General features: G+C 47.9%; 1 long non-coding RNA gene across 1 annotated transcript in view; it reads right to left on the bottom strand.

The window, feature by feature from the left end:
- The window catches only part of LOC118173156, a 192,705-nt gene that overhangs the window by 88,447 nt on the left and 81,143 nt on the right, over positions 1 to 23,115 (bottom strand). Inside the window, exon 5 of the long non-coding RNA XR_004754062.1 lies at positions 1,831 to 2,044. This is a non-coding gene — a long non-coding RNA (uncharacterized LOC118173156). The remainder of the gene's footprint in view (positions 1 to 1,830; positions 2,045 to 23,115) is intronic.

Below are 23,115 nucleotides of genomic sequence, written 5' to 3'. Positions count from 1 at the left end.
GTAAATAACTCAGGATTTATGAACTGTCACCTGTAAGACTCCACGGATCTGCAGCGATAAGGGGGCCCTGGAGCACCAGCGCAGGAACTCACCTTTAGATCGCTGTTATTTATGTGCATTGCTGTACAAGGACCGGATGCAGCTCACGTCTCCGCAATGCCAGGCGCTATCCAAACCAGGATAGCAGGTCATCAGACATGTCACTGACAGTGGTAGTCAATATGGACCTGGGACATGGCCCTGAGGTGGAATTCCTACCAGCATCTCCTCCTGCAACTGCCCTGCCACCTGCTTCAGCTGCAGGTGATGGAGAGCATTGGTGAGCCTGTTCTGGGGCCGGTGAGGGAGCCTCAGTTCCCAGTCACAGGGCTGAGTACTTGACATAAAGATGATCAGCATTTTACACTGTTACTGAATCCTCACCAACTGCAGAAGGCCTTCAACGTTGCACTGCCAAACACGGGGGCTCTCACCCATTGATACCTTGCCAGATCCTCATGATTTACCACACCTACCTGTTGTACTCAGTACGTGGCCCACATACATCCCCTCACCTTGCAGTGAGGGCTAGCAGAAGCACATCAGCTCAGGCTTGGCCATGGCAAAACAGAGCCCTGGGGTTTTGCGGCTTCAAAGCCCTCGATTTGTTCAACACCTAAGAGCTTGTTCAGCATTTTCACAACAGCTACCAGAAATACATTCTTAGTGACGCTACTGAAAATCTACCTCAAGGGACTAAGCATCCTAAGTGACCAAGCCTCACAGAGGGACCGTGCCACTATCACTCCCGGTGCGTGCAGCCCACGAAGCTGAGCCATCTGCTCCTCAGCACGCAGAACAGAGCCGGCCTTCAGGAGCTCCCAGTGGTAGGAGCTGCTGGTAGCGTGCGCTGGAGGGGAAAACTTTACTTCATGCTTGTGGGTTTTTACGTCACGCTCAAAAATACGTCTGCATCCCCATCTGTTTTTCACTATAAGACGTTGATTTTTTGTGGCAAGGGGGGCATTAGTGTGGGGCAGAGACACCCCTATTGAACAAAAGCTGCTTAGAATTACGCGATACCGTGTCATATAAAGACCGTTACCACCAAAAACACAAAGATCAGTGTTGACTGCGGTTTGGTTTCTCTCTTTTTTCCTTACTACAGGCTCCAATCTTGACTCAAACATACAGATATTTACGTGGTGGGTGAATAACTATTCCAACAATATGAAAATTGCCATGAGCACAAGTACTCTGAGCCAGCAGTGGAAAAAAAGTTTCATTTTTTTAACCAATACCACACGAAATGGAGAAAGCAAGAAAAGCAGTGCCAGGGTGGTTAGCAGCATCCCTGGGAAAAGGGCACCGTTGGCTGCACAAGCCGGTTGAAACCTTCCCTGCAGTCACACCCAACAAGGAGACCTGTCTGCATCCAGAGGTCACCTGCTACCAGTTCTGCTGCACCAGGACAGCAACAGTGCTAATTCCAGCAAAGCTCAATTCAGACAAAAAAGAAACCCCATCAGAAATAAAATTACCAAGTTGAACTCAGGTTCCTTTCCTAGGTTGACATGGCTCAACTGACAGCCTAATTCTGCCACTGACTTTGCACAAAGAGATATAGAAAATGCCAGAATTTCACTCATTTTCTGGACGTTATTTGTAGTAGCAGATGATTCTTAACAGAAATATCTGGTGCCTAATTGCAAAAGCAGTTTCACAGTTAATTTGTATGAACAAACAGGTAATTTCAAACAATCTTTTAAAGCTGAAATCCAATCTCGCAGACCAGAAGTCCCAAATTTCCAGTTACCCAGAAGGAAACATTGAAAAGAAAAGCCTGCTCACCTCCAGAACACTGGGGCTTTCTCCATCAGCTGCAGCAAGCATTGGCCCCAGCACAGGCTCTACTTCAGGGACAGAAGAGCTGAGCATCACACAGCAACCAGAAGGGTACCCCTTGAAGGAGCTGCTAGTGTGGTACTTGGGAGATCTGGGTTTCCCTTCCACCGCTAGTGCTGCCATTCTTGCATGCTCTCAGCCAGCTGCGCAATTAGTGCTTCTGTTGAAGAGAAAAGGAAAAGAAAAATCACATTTTGCTGGTCATCTTGGTCAGAGTGTAAGCCCCTTGCAGCGTGACTATCTTCCCCTGTGTGCTCTGCACAGCCTGGATGGTCACCGTCAGCCAGGGGCTCCAAACACAGGTGCTGATGAGCAGTGGCCACTGAATAGCATGTATGTGCAGGCAGAGACACAGAAAGGGACACATTTCATTCTTTTTTTTTTTCCCCCCTGGAAGGAAACAGTGTAATGAAGACGTGTCAGTAACATGTCAAAAGGAGGCCCAGTTTCCAACACATCTTCTTGGAGACATTGCTATTCTCTGGTCTCCTGGTTTACATGGATGGGGGCTCCCGCTCCCTGGGACACACACAGACTGCTTTCAGGCCCACAGCTTGTTCCGTGGTGCACCAGAATGATGCTGACAGCACCAGAGCTTCTCAGCCCACTCTCACGTTTGTCTCAACGTCCTCTGCTGCCTCTTACACTAGAGTCCCTTTGGGCTGAGCTCCTCATCCTTCAAGGCAGCTTGCCGCTTCCAGTGTTGGAAAGGACATTTCACTTTTTATTATTGAAGGAAGAAATACCTAGCTGTTGTAGCCCCTCCTTCAACCCATCCTGCTCCCGCACACTCAGCCTGGTGCACAGGCTCCCGTTCCTACACATTTTTGAATGCTTATGCGAAGCGAACAGAAACCCCAAGACTTCTGAGGTTGCACTGGGTCTGGCTCAGGACAAAGTCAAACCAGTGGATTAACAGCCATTAGGGAACCTCAGCCAGCCTTCAACTATAAAACCAAATACTTCCTGCGTGGCTGCGGAGCGCATGCCTGAGGGACAGTGCCCCTTTATACCCAGCCTGCTCCCAGCCACGCTGCATACACTCGGGTCTCAAGAGCCCAATAAGCTTCATTCAGCAGGAGCAAAAATAGACAAAGATGAAATCAAATACCATGACATTTTCTCAATGTTTCTAGTCAAACAGAAAATTAAACAGGCTCAGTATTATTGCCAGAATGTTAATTTATGCACCACTTCAGGGAAAGCGTACACAGAAGGTCAGGTTTAACACTGTTATTAGCTGTTCCACTCCTTCCTCCTAGAAATCCTTACAGAGATACTTTCCAACCAAAGGAGGAATATTTAACATCAGGAAGAGGTGGGTGAAGGTTCTGTAAGGAAAAGGAAAGCAGGGACATTTGACATCACTTGGTGACAGGCAGACTGGGAAGGCACCATCTACCTCAAAATTGTCTCAAACCTCTGCCCACTCGTGCCACGGCCTCTGCATATAACAGTGTTGTAGATCTACTACAGTGATGGGTTTTGTTTTTGTTATGACCCAGTCACAATAAAATCCATTATCCCGTGCCCACGAAGCAGGTAGTGGAAAATTTTCCCCTCTTCAAAGGTTGAATTAACAAAAGAAACACTGAATTTGGATCCAAATTCTAATTATGCAAGGTAAAGGAGTAGACATTTCTGTATCATGCTCATTAAGGCACTGCAGGGAGGCAGGAGAAATGGCCAAAAGACAATCGCTTACAAATGGCAGAACCTTTCCAAGTACAATCCTTGCCCCAGGCTTCTTGAAAACATTTTTTGTGACACATTTGTACATTTATGCGAACGTGGAAATTGCATACATCCTTTGAGCTGGAAGTATCCTCCTGTGGATCAACCCCCTGCTTTCACAAAATGCAGAACACTGCGATACAGAACAAGGGCTGGCTGCTCTGGCAATATGCATAGAGAAGCATTGTGCACAGAAAAGAAGAGAATTTGGAAAAAAGTGTCAGACACACTGCATCCACAAGGAACCAAACACCAGCTGCAGCTGGGATAATGAATCTCCATAACCAACAGCACCATTACTGGAAGAGGGAACCCTCCTTTCCTGAAACCACACAGCACAGAGATCACGATAATGGTTTTACCAGCTTACTGTGGACATCTGATGTGCAGCTTCTCCATTGAGCTGTGATAGACTTGACCTGATTTCAGGTTGCCTGAGTTTGCTGGCAACAAAAGAAGCTGCATAGGAAAAAGTGGGCTGATTGCAGATGAAACATGAACTTGAAGCACTTGCTGGAATGAGCATTCATCATGTTCAAGGAGAAGCAAGAGAGTTGAAAGCTGTGATGATTTTTATCAGTTTGAATGAGAAGGCGGCGTTGCAAATACCTCACAAAATTTCTCTCCTGAATTCATGTTTACCAGCCCTCGGAAGTCTCTCTTTTGGAAGATCAAACGTCCCAACTCCTTCCAACTAATTAAATGGATTTCCCTGGGAATAACCTGTAGCTGTCACCTAATCAGATGGCGTATTTTAGTAAATGTTGGCTTTCTGGTGTTGAAGTATCTGATTCCCACAGCATTTTGGCCAGACCATTTACCCTGTTTAGTACCCATCAGTCTAGTCTGGTAACAAAAGTTAGCAACTCAGTGGAAAAACTTATGCCACCAGTTCAAGGACCTGCTTCAGGATTTTTCACTGCTCCCTCCATATTCTCCACGCTGCACAAAGCACGGCATTTCTCAGAAACCTAAGACAATGTGCCCTGAGAAACCTGTATGAAAGACAATGTTACCTGGCGGTGTAATTCACACTTCATTTTGTGCAGCCGGGAACATAAGCCTTCATCGGAAGGATTTTAAATTACACTTTACAGATTTGGTAAACAGCTTCAGAGGCAGCCTAACGGTGCTGTGCTGCCTGGGGCTGGGCCATGCTGCAAGCCAGGATTTGCTGCTCCTTCCCTCCAGTCTGCCGCTAGCACTAAGTCTCTCTTCCTGAAGCAGGCATCGATGGCAGCTGATGTTCCCAGGACTGCCTTTAGCGGAACAGCTCAGAGAGGCAGCAGAGATGCTCACTCAAGCACCCACACTGCCACCCCGGACTTTGAGCAGGCTCTGCTGCAGCTGGTACCAAGGCAGTGGCACTGTGGCTGTCTCCACCTGCAGCAGCTGGGTGCACGGTCAGAGCACGGATGCAGCCCAGGCTTGCCGAGCTAGCTGGGTCAGCACAACACGGTGCAGGCTGTTACTGACTTGCAGGCTCCAGCCGTGACAGCCCACTCCTGATTACACACCATTTACCTCTAGCCATGTACGAGCCACATCCCATATTCATGGATGCTTGTATCAGCTGAACTCCCCAGCAGCTACTGCTGTTGCATCTTTGCTAGCAGATAAAGCCATGGGTCCCTGAAAGCCAGGTATTCAATATTCCTTTCCAGAAATCCTCAGAAACCCCAATTCCAAGAACCAGGATTTTCACTATCGCCAAGTGGAGTTATGGGATTGGCTGGAATCTTTCTGCTGCTTGACAACTTACTAGGTTCCTGCTCTGCCTGCAGGGGAATTTGTGGTGTGTTGAGGGTGTAATTATAGACCAAATAACAGCCTCACAGTGCAAGTGCTTGTCAAGCAGAACCATCATTACTCAATATTTCATTAGGATCTTCCCAATTTTCTTACTTTTGAGAAAACTGAAAATTTAGCATGTCACCAACATTCTTTATGTCTCTTTGGAGACTATCAACTGCTTTTGGACATATCAAGAAGCTTGGTGTTCCTTGGCTTTGTCTCAAGCCTTTTCCCAAATCAAAAACACACTGAATGAAAGCTGAAGAAACTTGACTAAGATCTAATAGGAGTTTCCAGAAAAATGGTTTCATGAAAAGAAAACAACAAATACAATAAACAAAAGAATCACATAATCATTAAGGTTGGAGAAAAATCATCTGGTCCAACCATCACCCTACCACCAATATCACCCACGAAATCATGTCCCCAAGCACCACATCCAACCTTTCCCCGAACACCCCCAGGAACGGCAACTCCACCTCCTCCCTGGGCAACCCGTTCTAATGCCTAACCATTTTGAAGAAATTTCTCCTAATTTTCAACACTAACTTCCCCTGGTGCAACCTAAGGCCATTCCCTCTTGTCCTGCCACTAATTACCTGAGAGAATAGGCTGACCTCCACCTCACCACAACCTCCTTTCAGAAATAATGATAATTTCTGAAGTTGTTCACTACAAAGGACTTAAGTTGTCCTGATATGTCCCAGAGCTGTCAGCAGCGCCACTGCTTTGTCACTACTGTGGGTAACAGAAAAGACAGCTCAAGACAAACCAGCTGCAGGAAAATAGCCACTTGCTGAAAGACTCTTCATTTACTGTTTAAAAACAGTAATGTGCTGAACCAGTGATTTATCTTTCAGTCCTTTTAGAAAGAAGGAGACCAAAGTGTAGAACGGAACCGCAAGAGAGGTGATAACCTGGACTGAAACAACCAGTGGGCCTCTGGGTCGGTGGGCCTCTTGGGAGCACTCATGTTCTGCCCTGGCAATACATCTGTGGAGCAAGCACACCTGGTAACTTATACCACTTCACTACTGGCAAAATACTTATGCCCAAATACCCTGCATTATCACATGCAGTTGTGCCCAAGCCTTGAGACATGTCTGGTGACATTGCATTTGTTTCCCAGTGGGACCTGGAGGGATGCAGTTCTCTGCCAGGAGCTTTTTAGGGCTATAATGAACCACACACCAACTTCTCACATGTAGCCAGTGCCACAATAAGAAATATTTCCAATAAGAAATATTTCATAACAAGAAATATTACCACAGTCTTGCAGTACGAGTCATTAATGCACTGAGGTCACTTTGGGTGACACTTGCAATGCTGTCTCTGCAGACACTTGCTCGGGGTTTGAGTAGTAAGACGTGAGTTAGGAGCCAGACTTTTTAAGGTTTCTTGTGAGAAAGTGTTCCTATGAATGCAACACCGGAGGCCACCTAAGTGAGGCACAATAGTTGAGCTAGAATAGAACATTTCAATGAAGGAGGCTTAGAGCACAGCAAGAGAAAAGAGGCCCAAATGGAAGAGCTTTGGTAAACTTGCAAAACACAGAAAAGGCCATGAAAGACACTAGACTACTTGCATGACCAAGAGGTCAGTCTTAAAAAGTGTTTATCTTCAACTAGCTATGAACTTCCTGTTAAGTAAATTGGCTCTCTCTTCCACTTTGCCATCTTCTCCCCCAAACCAATATGAACATAGTATGGTTAAGTCTTCTAGCTCTCCTTCTAACAGCTGAGGTGCATCACCAGGGACATAAACAGGACACAGAGGTCCCTCTGTTAGAGAAAACCAGGCTAATAAATTGTTCTCACACAAGACAAACTTAGAGAGCAACTTTTTTCGGGTTAAGTGGGGTTAACGGTTGGATGAGAAGCACATTCCTGTGTGATTTCACTGCTGAAATGGAGCCATCCCTGGGGTGGAGTCCTGCAGCTGCTGGTAGCACACATTTTGCTCAATATATCCAAAGAAAGAATGATGCAAGTAATCAAACAAAACAGCTGAGGATACATCAGCATGAGGGTAGGACATTGACATGAAGCATTCTTGCTCTTGCTACATACAACAAGTGACTTCTGCTGTCCCTGAGAAGCGGTATTTTTCCAGCCATACTGGCTGTCAGTGGGCAGGAGGAGGACAGGCAGCAGGCTGGTGCACCAGTGCAGAGGGAAGCTCTCCATCAGCAACCTGTGGTGCCCGTCCCGCGCTTCACTTGTGCTCCTCTCCCTCATGGGCTGCGTGGCAAGGGAACATGACTGCGGAGCAGGGAGCTCTGAGGAACATCAACACCTGCTAATTCAGCTGGCAGCCACTGAGGCAAGAGAGATGCCCTTCCCCTTCGCATCTGCCAGGAGGTGGCCGGGCAGCTGATAGCTGTACAGTGCTATCAGACACACGCAGCAAGACAGCTACTAATTTCTCACGTTTTTTCCCCAATCTCCTCTACTCACACCTTGCCAGTTTGCTTCACCCTTAGCAGGCTGAAACCATTTCATATCCTGCTGGCTTTATTCCAGCTGTCTTGACACAACACAGCTTCTCCTATTTCTAATCACACATTTCCTGGCATTATCCCCACTGGAAACCTCCAGTTCTGATAACGTTCGATGACCTTTCCCTTATTATTTCCCCACGGCGCTCTTTGGTCTCCGATAGGTTCTAAAATTGGGATTTGCCTTCCTGGAAAGCCAGACGCTCAGGGTGAGTGACTCACGAGCCTTGGCATGCGGCTCCCGCAGCCCGGGACACAAAGGCAGCACCTTCCCCCACATATAGTGGAGCTAACAGTAGGAAGTATTATTTTGCAGGGCTGTGCTCAGTGATTTCCTAGAAAAGCAACAAAAATGCCACATGTGTTTGTGTTTCCATGTGAATTCAGCACAAGGAAATCCACACAGGCCACATGCAGTTTAGAAATTGTAGGTGTTAGGAGCCTCATGTCTGCATAATGTCTTGCCTTTGGTATGCAGTAAACATTCCACATCTTTAGGGGAAACTCCCACATAGCCAGGAGAAGGAGGACTTTTAAAACCCAAGATCCTAACTTCAGCACAAAGGCACGAGCAGACAATAAATTTTACATCTGCTGTGGGAGCGTCCAATTTCACTCCATTATTTTGATACGCTACTTTAGTGGAACGATTATGCAAGAGCAATCACAGACAGACCAAAAAAATGAAGAGCTCTGGAGACAGAAGGATGTCTTAGAGGTAAGGCATCGACAGAGACCCGTGAGATCCAGCCCTGCCAGCCATCAGGCCACACTGCAGAAGGGGGCCAGATTCTTACTGAGCCTTGCAGCTCACAACCAGAGCCTTGTTCAGAAAGAAAAGGCAGCTCTTATCTCAGTACCAAAAAATCAACAGCCACTCAGAGCATGATGCTGAGCAGTTGCTAAATCACATCCTCCACATCTGAGGCATGCTGATGGGTACTGCCTCGCTGGGATACATTTCTACCTGTCACCTGGGGTCACGAACATGTGTTTCCTCGTCCCTCTGCTGTTCTTCTCTGTGATGGGGACTGATGTCCTAATTTTCCTTTGTTTGTTTCCCACTTTGTATTTGATTTTAAGGGAACATTAACATTTTCTAAATAAAAAATTCTAGTTCAAAATGCAGAACGCTCCAACCTGGAAGACAGAGAAAACAGAAAGCATTTGAACCTAAGCACAAACGTCACAACCAAGTCAGCTGAGGCGAACACCAGAGTACCTGTGCACAGCTGCACACACCTTATCCCCATCTGTCCCCAACAGGCAGAACAACTGTAGGAGCTACAGGAGCTCTGAGGCCACCGGGAAATTATCAGAGCATCTCCAGCTTTCCCAGGTGCACAGACAACCCAGACACTTCACACCAGGGAGAGAAAAAAAAACACCACAATTTCCACTACAGAATTACTGGGGGAGGAAAAAAAAAAAAAGAGCTTACACAATTCAACACCCCTTTGAAGGAAGAGACATGTGGAGAAACATTATTTGAAAGGAAAAAAATAAAAGAGCCATGAGGTCATTTATATTGATTCCATGCTGAACCTTGTAGATTAATTATGGGGGAAAAATAGGTATTGACAGCTGGATGTTGACTCTAAGCAGGTTATTAGAACAAGGCAGGTCGAGTGTGATCTTTAGAGGAAACAGCTTCTGATAGGGTCCTGGCGCTACGTTTCTTAGGTAACTGGACTCCATCCAAACCATCTGGCTCTTCTGCATTTCATGCTAACAAAGAGTACTTCACAACGCCTGGAAGAAAATCCTGTCACAAAAGGTAAGAATCACGCTCAGAAATGTGCCATCCAGGAGGTATTTGATATATTTTAGGAAGACTGGAGTTAGAAGAAGGAAGGTAGGGAAAGAAAAAAATGCAGAAAGAAATGCTCATACCTGAGAAAAAACAAGACAGTCCCTGTATTGTCATGTGTGGTTTTGCATTATTTGAACTTACTGAAGCTGAAAGCCTCTTCCTTGGGGGGCAGAGAGCAGCAGACTCAGGACCACAGCTCCTGAGGCTGTGTCTTGGCTCATCTGAGAGCAGCTCGAGCAGGTAGCTTGCCTGCCTGCTTTCCACCGGGACAAGTTAAGAGCATTTTAAACCCAAACACAGTGATGGTTTCCTCTTATACAGATATGCCCAAGCAAAATCACCCCAGCCCAGATCACAGCTTGCTCAGCCATCAGGCAAAAATATGGGACTTCAAAGTTCTAGTGCCTCCTTCCACTTCACCCACTGGATTTAATCTCAGTTGGTAAAGCTAAACTGGACTCATAGGGATGTCCATCATGAGACACAGGAATGCGACTGTGTCCTTCACATCTATTCATTTGTAGCAGGATCAGCACACGGACTCTAAGCCTGCAATGACAAACCTGTGCAAAACTGACAGCTACAGAACATTTGGCAGTGAAAAGGCACAATCAGGGTTCTCAGCAGATGCTCCTAGTCTGCTCTCCAAGGCAGGTGGGAGCTTATTGACAAATTCCTTGAGTTCAGCTGGGTGCCAGAGGGTTTTTGCCCCATCTCAGTTCAGCCAAGTGCTTTGTCAATGCCTACGTGGCTACCCTGGGAGGGTACTGGGAACCCCTGCTCAGTGTTGGGGTGGTGTCAGCAGTACTGGACACTCTGGGAGGGTGCTAGGGGTGCTCTAAGCAGTACTGGGAGACAAACAACAGTGGAACACAGCAAAAAGACTGACCTTTGGCAGCTTTTAGTCCTCCTATGATACCTCATATGTGTCAGAGCTCATCTGTGGTCACCCAGGGTCCTACAAGCACTGCCTCTGCAGCTGCTGCTCCCACGCAGAGAACCCCCCCACTCACTGAGCCCCCCACAACGGCCTGGCCCCAAAGGGAAAGCAGGAGCCTGCAGCAGAGGCGTGGGCAGGACAAGATGTGGGTGCTCCAAGTTAGCCACAGGGTTTGTTCAGCAGCATGGGAAACTCTCCAGTCCTCCATCCAGGAGACATAGCACCCCGCTGTGTCTTTGGATGCATTTTAAACTGCAAATGTAAACAAACAAAAGCATGCAATAGCACCTTCCATGCCCAATAGTTACTCTTGGAGCTTTCAGTTCTCATCGTCTTGGGGACCTTTTACTGAACTGTGGACCCCCACGTTACACCACAGGGCTGGGTTCAGCAAACAGCTCCGACCCTGCTGCCAAGCTTCTTTCCTTTTTCCAATCTTCCAACAATGTCAGGGTTACATTCTGCCCTGCCAGCATCCAGCACCCTGTACACAAGCTGCAAATTGCTGTAATCTAAAGAAACGAAAGGCCAATAGACCATTTTAGCAAAGGACCAGCCAACAAACACCTAGCTACGGGGCTGTGCTCCTCCAGGACCTCAGGGCAGCTCCATACCAACGCTGCCCAGGTAGAGCCACCAAACACACATCACCACTGTTTCTCTCCCTCCCATGTCCTGGCTTGTCCCTTGGTTTTAGTCTCAGCAAAACTTCTCCGCTGCTCATTTTCAGCATGAGCTCCGTACATAACTCAGTTTCTTCCACCTCACCTGGAGCAAGGTCAAAATGCAAAGGAAAAGGTTTTCGCCTCATCCAGGAGGCTTTTTCTTGGGAACAGGCAAGTGGTCCTAAAGATGCTGGAAGAAAGCGAACAGAGACGGAAGATCAGCACCTCCTGTCTGGATGGCATGGCGCTTTGCTTCCTCTCATCCCGCTTCTCTGAGAAACAGGGGGGCTGATACCATGAAAGGCAACTCCTCCCCATCTCCCCTTGTACTGTTAACGATCTGATGGCAGAAGCTTTCAGAAGCACCCAGGGGACGCATGCACCCAATTTCTAATGGGAATAAGGCACCAACAGCCCCTTCGGCTGTGTCACCACAAGGGCCCATCTGCAGCCTGACATAAAGAAGTAACAGCTATTTACAGAGTGGTATAAGGATCAGGTTAATGGTATAAATATTTCCAAACACTGTTGAAACTTTAATTAATCCACTCGGACAGCAGCTCACTGTGGCAAATAAAGCTTGTCCTTTCTGTGGTGGTGGTAGGGTTAGAACAGAGATTTTAATACATGTGACAGCTTCTCCTGATACTGGCTCTGAAGAGCGTCAGTGCCATTGCTGACCACCCCTGGGGATGGACCAGATTCCAATATGAGGGCTGATATAAAAAACAAAACCCCTCAGTTTGATACTTTTTAAGGATGGGATGGGGACCTGGCCCTCATCACAAGGCAGAAGCAGCACCAGAGAGTGTAATGACCACAGTTACTTTCTACTGAGAGGAAGTAGCTATTTAATCACAGCCAATTATTCTGAAACAAGTCTAATTTTGCACTTTCACATTTTACAGCCACGATTAAAAGATGAGAGAGACCAACATCACGTAACAGGCTTGTGAACTCAGCCAAAAATATGGGATACAGTAGCTGATTGCAGGAAATAGTTTTCTATGGACACCTCACATGGGCTCTCAAAATTATTTTGGTCCATGATAAAAACCAAGCAGGATGGCTCAGCCATCCTGTAATTACTCTCATGATGTGCTATGAAAGAGGCGGTTAAAAAAGTCAGCATGTTGCATCATCATTCATGTATTTTTAGGTTTTTGGACACAACTATGTATGTATGTATGGGATCAGCCTATTTTTTAGGTGTAAAGATAGAAAAAGAATGATAACCTTTCTACCCAACCAAATATTGTATATATCTGAATGTATGTATGTAAGCACACAAGGTCTGAAGGACAAAACATCATACATGCTGTACACCAGCTGGCATCAGCTTCTCCCTCTTCAGCTGACTACTGCACGTCTCTGGAGCATCCTGCCGCGCAAGGGTGACTGCCTCCACTCTTGAAGAATCATAGAATCATTAAGGTTGGAAAAGACCTCAAAGATCATCTGGTCCAACCATCGCCCTATTACCAACGTCACCCCCTAAGCCATGTCCCCAGGCACATCCAGCCTTTCCTCAAACACCCCTAGGGATGGTGACTCCACCACCTCCCTGGGCAACCCGTCCCAATGCCTGACCGCTCTTTCTGAGAAGAAATGTCTCCTCATCTCCAACCTGAACCTTCCCTGGCACAACTTGAGGCCATTCCCTCTAGTCCTATCGCTAGTTACCTGTGAGAAGAGGCCGACCCCAAGCTCACCACACCTTCCTTTCAGGTAGCTGTAGGGAGCAATAAGGTCTCCCCGAGCCTCCTCTTCTCCAGACTAAACAACTCCAGGGCCCTCAGCCACTCCTCACAGGACTTGATGGGGTCTGGCCATCCAGCCAGTTTTTAACCCAGCACAGAGTGTACCTGTCCAAGCCATGGGCTGCCAGCTTCTCCAGGAGAATGCTGTGACAGGCACCACACACACCAAACAGTGCCCCCTACTTCCTGGGGGGCCAACCCCACAGTCCTACTCTAGAACGCTTGTTCAAGGCAATAAAGGAAAAAGCGGCAGAAAAAGGGATGAGAAAGCAATGAAGGGTTTTGTTAGGCAATAAGCCCTCAGTAGCTATAGGCTGGCTAAGGACTGCACCTTCTGTTTTATCTGAGCTCAGGCATGCAAGCCCATGGGATTGGGTCCCCTTAAAATAAAGGTCCCACTTCATCTTTTGGAAAAGAACCTCCAGTCCATCCTGAGTGCCATTATTTCACAGTGGCTCACCGCACACATTGCCAACGCATCTCAACATTTATGGCGAGGGATCCTCTCTGAACCAAGAGCAGGCAGCCATGGCAGCGACTGCCAGGGGTCTGCAGTCCTTCCGTATGCCCCTTGAGCCGCAGGGCTGCAAGCTGAATATGACTGCAGTTGATGAACCTAGGCTGGAGGATCCACTGAGCTTGGGTTGGGCACCTAAAATTAGAGGCAGTGAACGTGGCTACACCACAGGCCTACTGCACAGCCCAGGGGGAACACCTGCCCAGACAAGTCAGCTCTAATAGTCTTCCCTTTAGACCCAAACTGACTCGTGTTTCTCGCAAGCCTGCCGTTATCTCCATTTCCTTGGGTAGATTACAGGCAGGAGCCCCAACCAGCACAGGGCCAGGTGGCACCCAGCACTGCCCCACGTGAGGCCGGTGAGATACCTACTGCTAGGGATGGTTGCTGCTAGGTTTGGGTAGGTGCAGAAAGGATGGGAGGTGTTTCTGCAGCAGTAACTTCAGAGCAAGTTCATTCCTCCAAAGCCCAGACCAAGGTCTAGGCTACAGACAAAGCTTTCAGTCCCCTTCTCCATCACCTCCTGGGAGCCCTGTGGCCACCACAAGCCTCACGGCCACCATGTGAGCTGCTGTGGCCCCTGCACTCAGCTGTCCCCAGAACCTGCTGCAGATCTACCAGACAGACAGGCAAGGAAACCTCCTATTTTAAACAAAACCATCATCCAACAAATGTACCAAAACACTTTTCTTAAACATTCACACACAAAAAAAAGTTCCAAAATGCTTGTTTTGACATTTCTGAAGTGAGTCACCAGGAATACTTTGGGGTATTTATAAAATCTGTGTTTAAATGAAGGGGTATAAATAGAGTTCAGGTTTTTATTTAAAGTGAAGATAGGGGAAAGGAGCTGAGATTTCTTGTTTTGTTGTTGTTGGGTGGTTTTGGGGGGAGGTTTTTCCTGAACCTGGATACAGTATCAAAACAAGACAGGCATCAACTCTTGAAGTTTTCCACAGACAGAAAATACTTCTCCTGAGGATCTCTAGTCACCACATCCATTGCTTGCATTTCCCCATCAAAACCGTCATGTATCAAGCAAGCTTACGTTCCCAGTCAGCAAGTTAAGGCTGCAGAGGCCTGGATTTAAGGAAAACACACACACACACAAACACGTGCTAACAGTTACAAGCAACGAAACCCCAATGGAACAGAGTCTGGAAAGTTCAACTTCAGCCTGGCCAAGAGCTTTCCCCCCTGTGCAACATTTTTGGAGCAGACGAGCCAGTAAACAGCATACCAGGCTGATGTGCACCATATGACAGGAACCTGCAAGGAGAGTGCTCCCCTAGCCTCAGCCTGCACGGCCACAGACACAGCAGAGTGGGCAGGATGGGCCCCCAGTTTGGTCCTGCAAAGTTCAGTTCTCCTTTGTGACAGGAGTTGCGGGGCTGGGAGAGGGGAATGCACCCATCCTGCTATGAGGGCATCAGCTACACTTGTCCTTCACCTTCTTCCCTTCACAGGCCACATCAGCCTGAAACCACCAACAAGAAACTGTCCAAGTGGGCAGGACTAGGAGACCCCACGCAGGCTCCACACCACCACCCGGTGAAGATGGCCAGCTGGGCACCAGGGTCACCACAGCACACCCAGGGAGGCTCACTGTGCTTTGGTCTGTCGTGGGCTTTTTTAAATGCAAAACCACGGCCCAACTTGCCTGATGGATATTGGATCCTATAGGTCTAGCAGGTGCACGTTGGCTGCTCAAATGGCTGCTCACTAGCAGATAGCTGCTCACCCCATCCGTCAGATGGGCACCACAGGTCTCCGAGCAAGTACATCTGCTCTGAACACAGCCAACTGCCTTTCTCAGGCTGGGGGTCTCTGAATGGTGTACAGAAACCAACACCAATTTATGGTAGTCAAAGCCAATCTGTCTGCAGAAGTAACCTCATTATCTGTGACAAGCTGAACTCCAGCGCCCAGTCATGCTTTCGGGGGAATAACTGAAGGATATGGCTTATCTTGCTGCTTCCATGTGGCGATTATAAATCCAGTTGGCTGGATGATTATCTGTCAGCTGGCTCTCTGGAGGTGAACGGGTGGGATATTGTGAGGAGTGTCAGCTGGGAATACAGATTTAGCTCCAGAGCAGCAAGCAAGCATTTGGGCCGTGCTGTCTCCAGGCTTGGAGCAGTTTCAGCCAATCCCCCAAACCAGTAGGAAGTGTCAGAGTCCAGCCCAGTGGAGAAGGCAAACATCTGAGTAAAGCAGTCCCAGGAATTGAGGCAAAAGGACTGCAGGGCTGGTGTTAGAGTAGGGCAGGAAACAATGTTATCATCTGAGGAGAACGTGGTATTTTGCAATGTTCTCCTGTCCAAGATCAGTGAAAAAAGTCTAAGAGTTTTTGGCAAACCAAGTTAAAAAAAAAAAAGTCTTCGTTTAAGCATTCAATCTGCACTGATGTCTCTGCCAGTCCTCCTTCCCTTCTCTAGTTTGCTTTTAAATTTAAAGGACAGAAGAGCCATTTTTTTAAGTTGCAGCTTTCCATTTTTCTAAGCATTAAGCACCACAAAGACAGAAGGCCAACCAGTCCTGACTCCCGCAGGCATCCCCCTGCCCAGCTCCCCACCCGCTTCCATCGAGGGTCACAGCCATCACTCCTGTACCAGCTTTTGGCAGTCAGTCTTTCCCTCCCTGCTGCTCAGCAAGGGAAATAACCAGCTTGAAAAACCACTCACATGATAAACACACAGGAACCACGGGCTTTCTGCTAAAACAAAGCCAGACACGTAGGATCTGTGATGCAGCCAAAAATTACCCCATAGCTGCATATTTGCAGCTTTGCTGCTGCACCCTAATCCAGAGGCCCCCCAGCTATAGTGAGTGAGTGAGTGCCTACGGGACCAGGTGAGGAGCTTAATGAATTCATGGCCAAACAAATGAAATGCTGTGTGTGGAGCAGACGAGCCCAGGGGAGGTCCTGAGCTGCTGACATTAAACAAATCCCTCACCCTTACCTCTTTCCCATGCCACATTTCTGCAAGCTTCTGACAATCTTTATATGAATGCAACAGCGCTCGCATCATTTTTATAGAATTCCCATTTCCACTAACAGACTCAGGCTATTTCTTCTATAGCTCCAGATCAATAAACCTCAGCGAGGAGACAAGAGCCACCTATACTTCCATTAAATAAATACACATGGAAGCATTGTGTGTTTCTTCAAAGGAGAGAAATAGCCCTCTTGCGCTGCACTGGTGAAGGCACACCAAAAGCTGAACACCAGATGGGTCAAGGACGATGACCAGCAGCTGGGGAGGAGGGAGACCTGCAGAGCCGAGCCCCATGCCCCCACGCATGCGGGGCAGCGTAACTCCATCACTGCAGGGGAAGAACACTCACTTCTGCAGGCAGTAACTAGCAAAAGGAGGCAACGAGCAGCAAACAGCAGGATGCATGCAGAGGCTGGCAGGAGTGGCCAAGGCAGAAGCTGGCGCTGCAAAGCCTGGGAGATCAGTAGGTGAGCAGGGTAAGGTGGGGCAGGGGACAGCTGCTTAGAGATGGCTCATGGAGATGGCAGGAGGCTTAGGAAAGATGCCAGACCGATGATTTAGCAAGGTAATGCTCTTGCAAGAGAGGGGCACTCACAAACATGTCTTGTTAAGGAAATATATATACATACGTATAAATCACAGTGCAATCCTTTGCAGAAATAATGTGAATTGCTAACTTTCCTCTGTTTGTTCAGTGACAGCCAGACTGACAGACAACAGCAGACAGACGACGCGAAATCAGGGAGGCCACTCAACATGCTACCAATGCTTGTGGTCTTTCCATTAAAGCCCCGGGGCTGGGGCTTTTACAGTAGCAACTTCTCTATAAAGAAAACAAATTGCTCTTCATCACAGCCACGGAGACAAAACTTCAATGTATTCATCCTAAAGATTAGTCACAGTAAGACAAAAATAAATTCAAAGCTGGTGGCTGCTGAGAGCCCCATCTCAAGGCTGCTAGGTCCCTGAGAGCTGCTGCAGTTGGAACAGAAATTAGGAAGGCACACATTTGACATAGAAATATGTTTTACTCTTTCTTGCACATAGTCCCAAGCCTCCAGAAAGAAATGCAATGCTGTGAAGTGGCCGTTCTCACCCCATCCCTGCTCCAGACGACCTACAAGCAGGTTGCCATTGGTGCAATGGGAAGGGGGGCAGGTGCTGCAAAGGCTACAGAAATGCACCAGGGCTAAAATCCAGCAAGCACCAAAGAACACTGCTGGACCAGGACTCCTGACCTCCTCTCCACAAGCCCTGCCGCCAGAGTAGCCTTTTCCAAATGAGATTTCCGCCCTATTCATTTCAACAGCACAGCCTGCACCCCTGGGAAAAAGAAAGAAAGAGCAGGAAGATCAAAGCTCTGCAAGTCTGTAATATTTTATTAGCCCCTTCCATCCGTCACGCACCGATGAATCATTTGGAATTAAGCCCCCTCCTGAGAACCGCTACCTTTTCGTAGCTGACTTCGGCTTGCAAGCAGCCTTTATCAGTTTTTCATTCTGTCTGAATGAGTTTCAGCTCCTCATTCACAAACCAGCCCCTGCTCCTTGAATCGGAGGGTGAGGGAAGGGGAGGGGAGGAGGAGGATCGCGCTGCACTTGTCATCTCTTTCACATTCCGCTCGGTGCCTTCTGCATCAATGGAGACCTCGGGAATCTGCGGGCTTTGTTCTCCTCTGTGTGTGTGAGGGGTTCCTGCTGAAAGAGCAGGTAGTAGCAATAACCCTGGGCAAACAATAACCCAAATCCATCTGCTGGGGCAAGAGAAAGATGCTACATGCTGCTTTAGGAGAAAGGGGGAGCGGGGGAGAGCCAGATTTCCTGAACACCCCTGAATAAGGCAGAGCAGGGGAAGATTTTTATAACGGGGATAATTGCCTTGTTCTGCTACCACTGCGATGCAAATGGAGGAATTTGAAAAGGCTTATTGCATAGTCTGCCTATGGATAAGCTCCAGAGGATGCTGTGCTATGGAAGTGGAAGGACCCCCACGCATCTGCAACCCTTCCCCCTCCAAGGCACTGCCTCAAACATAGTCCTGCCTTCTGCAGCTCTGAGCACTCTCCCCCTCCACAAGGGTACGGCAGGTACAGACCACAGCAGCCCAGACTTCTATCATCAGTTAGCTTGCCATTTTTTAAAGGGTGCCCAAGAGGAAGCATCTTAAAAATGGTCACGTTTGTATTGAACACCCACCCACTTCCATTTAAAAAATTAAATCAGCTCCCACTCGGCTGAACCCACTCAAGCACACAAAAAATCACTCTCACAATTCACTCGGTTTCAGCGGGTTTTAACCTTGTCTCATTGGAATTGAGCCCCTTGCCTGAATGCAGGCTCAAGCAAACCAGAACGCTTTGTACCGAAGCCTCTCCCCTGAGGCTTGATGACAGCAGACCCAGGGCAGCACGCCGCAGGGCCACACACCGTCTGCTCCACCAAGTCCTGCTCACAGCACCCCAGGCCTGGACTGCCCACAGCACAGCAGGACCTCATGCTGGGTAAGGAATCGAGCTCAGAACCAAGCTATTTGGGCAACCTCTTTGTCTATGTATAAAATTTAACGTGAGCCACAACGAGTTGGAGTTGCTACCTGTGACCTCCACATCCAGAACAGAAAGGAAGAGTCATCAGTTAGGGGAAAAACACAACAGTTCTTCGTACCATCCCAGGAGGTGAACACTTCCCTGCATTCAATGGGACACTAAAAGCAAAGCACACCCTTGGGACATCCCTCCTTTCCTGGGAGGTGTTTCGCTCATCAGCAAGATGGTCCCTGCTGCTCATCACATGGGCAACCTGGCCTGCACACCCAGCCACCACACAGCTCTGTCCCAGGGAAGGCAGGGAACCAGGCAGGGAGCAAAGAAGGATTTTGAAGCCAGCACACTCCTGAGGTCTGTCTTCCCTAAAGCAGGATTTTTTTTTTCCTTTCTCTATTATCCGCATTGCATTCAGAGGATGCATGAAAGCTCCAGAGCTGCCCCAGGTGGTCTGTTTTGCCACGGGTATTTACTGAAACTGGTGCTTCTGGATTGCTTAGCAAACACAGCAAGCCATTCACCACTTGCTGCTTCATGAAACTGCCTAACAAGCTTTTAAAAACAAATGCTGCTGCCATCACCGTGAACCTACTTTCAGCTTTACAGAACAGCAGCACCGTGAGTGTTCGCGCCCTCTTACCACAAAGGATCTGAACAGTTCCTGCTATGCCAATGGGGGAAAGAACAGGAAAGCAAAGGTGCTTGGCTGAGGCTGCTGCCCGTGAAACAAGCAGCAGAGTTTGGTAAAAGTTCTCTGCTCCCAGCCTTCAAGCTGGTATCCTCCCCACCAGATCATGCCAAGGTATCCAGATTTTGAAGCCTGCCTATTACTTCAGAGAACAACAAGCAAGGACACTCATGCAAGCTTGCTGCCTCTTGTAGATCTCAGAGCAGCACTTTGAGCCATAATGCAAGAATGAAGAATAATTTAAAAACTATCTCCAACCTACAGTGCACCAGCCGCAGTCTCATCTCAGAAGAATATCTGGCTGCCCTGAACTTCGGAGTGGATTATTGTCCTGAGGGTGCAAAGTCAGAGATGAGGCTGCTGCGCATCATTAAACAAACGGAGAGACAGCCCCAGAGGCTCAGACACAGCCTGACACTTGCTAGCTCTGTGAAAGCTTGTTCCGGGAGCAGGAGTGGCTCCAGAGTGCTCTGGGAAAGGAAGAGATGCAGTCATGGGCTGCAGCCTCTGAGACTTGAGCTGACAATGGAGAACAGAGGCAGGAAGGGAACAAGCACACCTCAATGCTTTGCAGCTTCAGAGCAAAGCCAAACTGCCCCAAATGGGCTTGCAAGGCCTTAGGTAAAAGCACCTTGCTGCAAGCTCTCCCCCCACAACACCTGACATGAAATCTGATGGAAAATGGCTGCAGCCGTTCCTGATGGAGCACATCCCGAGCTGCCACAACACGCTGCTGACCCCCTTTCTTCCACCACACACTCGTTTGACAGCAAGAACTCAGAGCACAAGCACACACAAGACGGCATCTCCCTGCAACCCCTCGTCCCCAGTTCCCAGCATCACAGGAACCGCAGCCCAGGGGCACTGAGCTCTGTCCTTCTCTCAGCCTCTTGTCTGTTTCTGACTCCTGCTGCCCACCTTGGGTGGAGGACGAGGTACCTCCATGGCCCGGCCAGCTAAACTTTTCAACACTGCTTGGGATGCAGCTGATGAATCTATTCCTACTGCAACAACCCCTTCCTTGCTCTCATTTCACTGGGCTGCTGCTGCTTTGTGTTTGCCTAATGAAGTTAATGAGATGAACTTACATGGATGTAGTCTCACACAAGAGGGCACAAGTCATTAGATCAAGCCTGCTAAGAGGACCAAGCTTGTTCTTTCCAAGCGTCTTCCATCTCTCTGGAGCTCCTAGGTCCTGCAGCTGCTTTGTAGGTCTCTGCCTCTGTGCTACCCAAAGGTGAGACCCAAACAAGAAGAGAGGAGGCAGCTTCTTCCTCCTGTGTAGTCATGTCTATCAACATCCCCCAGAAGGCAGTCGACTTTGTTGTGAGGATTAGGATAGAAGACCTCCAGAAGCCACTTCCAATCTGGATTTTTCTATTTCTATGACATTCTAGAATTAAAACCAAATTGGCAGGAAAACAAATACCAGTCCCTACACAGTTTTTATTTCAATTCCGATTACAAGTCATTAGTTATGATCTTTCTGAAGTTTTCCTGGACTTTGTTTTTGCCTTTAGTTCAATCCTAGAAGAGTCAAAGGCAGCTTCTTGTGCTCTTGCAGCAAAACCAGGCTCTTGAAAGATGAATGACTTGATCTATCCTAAATCCTGTTCGGCTTCCAAAGCAACGGAAGCCACGTCCTCCACTGAAACAGCTCATGGCCAGACCTTGGTTCTGAGGTATCTGGGAGCCTGTTACCATCAGATCTTTAGGAGAATGTATCAGGACCTGCAAGTATACAAGCAGGAACCTGAAGGCCCAACTAGACTGAACCGAGGAAAGTTTTCTTCCAATCTTTTATTCACTAGGATCGAGTGCATGACCTCTAGCCCCAGAGAAATCTCATGACTACATGCTGAGAAATCACTGCTTGAATAGATGCTGCAATTTTTAGAAACAAAGGAGCAGTACTGTGCTCTAGAAGTCTCCAGATGGGGATGATGCAGCCCATAAAAAAAAAAAAAAGTCTCTGGCAAGTTAAATTTTAAGTGGGAAGCATCCTATTCACCTCAGGGAGAATGATCTCATCCACCTACCTGCTTCCTGGCAGCTTTCAAGATGGTCAGAGACCAAGTGATGTCTCTGGGATGGCAGTGAACTTCTCACAGAGCTGTTCTGGCCGAATTCATGCTAAACTGGTATTAATATCAGTTCCTTTATCTCCATTTCTGAAAAAGGCTCCAAGCATTAACAGCTTCAGTAATGACTCATGGGTTTAAATTCCTAAACCTTTTCAGAACAGGAAATTAAAGCCAAGATGAACAATACCCACAGATTAAATATATTTAGCTGCTGTGTTTCTTGTTGAGAAACTCAGAACTGTTCAGTGGTGCTTTTCATGTGGCTGCTCCATGTGGCAATGATGGCAGCTCGCACTTGAAGTCAAACCAGCAGACTAAGAGGGGGATGCAGGAAGACATTTTATTGTTTTCCTTGTGCTTTCTGCTCTCCAGCAGAGCTCCTCCAGGCAGGAGTTTCTCACTAGCTCCCTCAGCAACAGATAAAAACAACTAAAGGAACAGCCTTGAATTACGTGGTAGGGCACAAGCCACAAGGGAGGGAAACCACACTTCTCTGGGCAAGTTCTTCCAGAAGGGAGTCTCTGGAAATGTTTGCAGAAGTAGGTCATGCTCGCTCTGGGCAGGCAGCAGCAGACAAAAGCTGGGCTCCAGCACACACCATCACGGCGCTTCCTCCCTGTGAGATAACCAGGGAAAGCATGCAGCTCCCAGCATCTCCCTCCTCTTTTTGTGCTGAGGCATCCTTTTCGGCATTTCATCCACAACTTTGTTGAGTCAGGAATCAAAACCATCCCTTGGAGCCCCAGTTCAGTGCCCTGGCTGCTAGGTCCTCACTACTCTGCTCCCAGGGCTGCCTGTTGACAGCTGGTGCATAGAGCCAAGGATCTCAGCTCTCTGTTTTTTCCTACTTCATTAGCTAAACAAACAATCACACCATATAAAATACCACCCGGCTAGTCCGCCTGGGAGATACAAACCCATGCAAAAGGATCTCTGAGACAATTTTAGAAACAGGCTGCGCCTCTGCCAAACGCAAGCGCTTGGATCAGGGTGGCTGCTGATCATGCAGCTCCAGCTTTTGGAGAGCCACCAGCTCGTGAGGATGGAGCACAGTCATCAAGATACGAAGACCTGGGCTATAATACTAATCAGGCTTTCAATTAAAAGGCTGTGCGTGAACAAAATACGTTGAGTAATTCGAGGTATTATTTTGGGCTTAAACAAATACATTATATGGACGTTTATGCAAGCACAGTAA

This window comes from Oxyura jamaicensis, chromosome 12 (assembly GCF_011077185.1).
Source record: "Oxyura jamaicensis isolate SHBP4307 breed ruddy duck chromosome 12, BPBGC_Ojam_1.0, whole genome shotgun sequence".
NCBI lineage: Eukaryota > Metazoa > Chordata > Aves > Anseriformes > Anatidae > Oxyura > Oxyura jamaicensis.
Note: the sequence above shows the minus strand (reverse complement) of the source record. Positions and strands in the feature narration are given on the sequence as shown.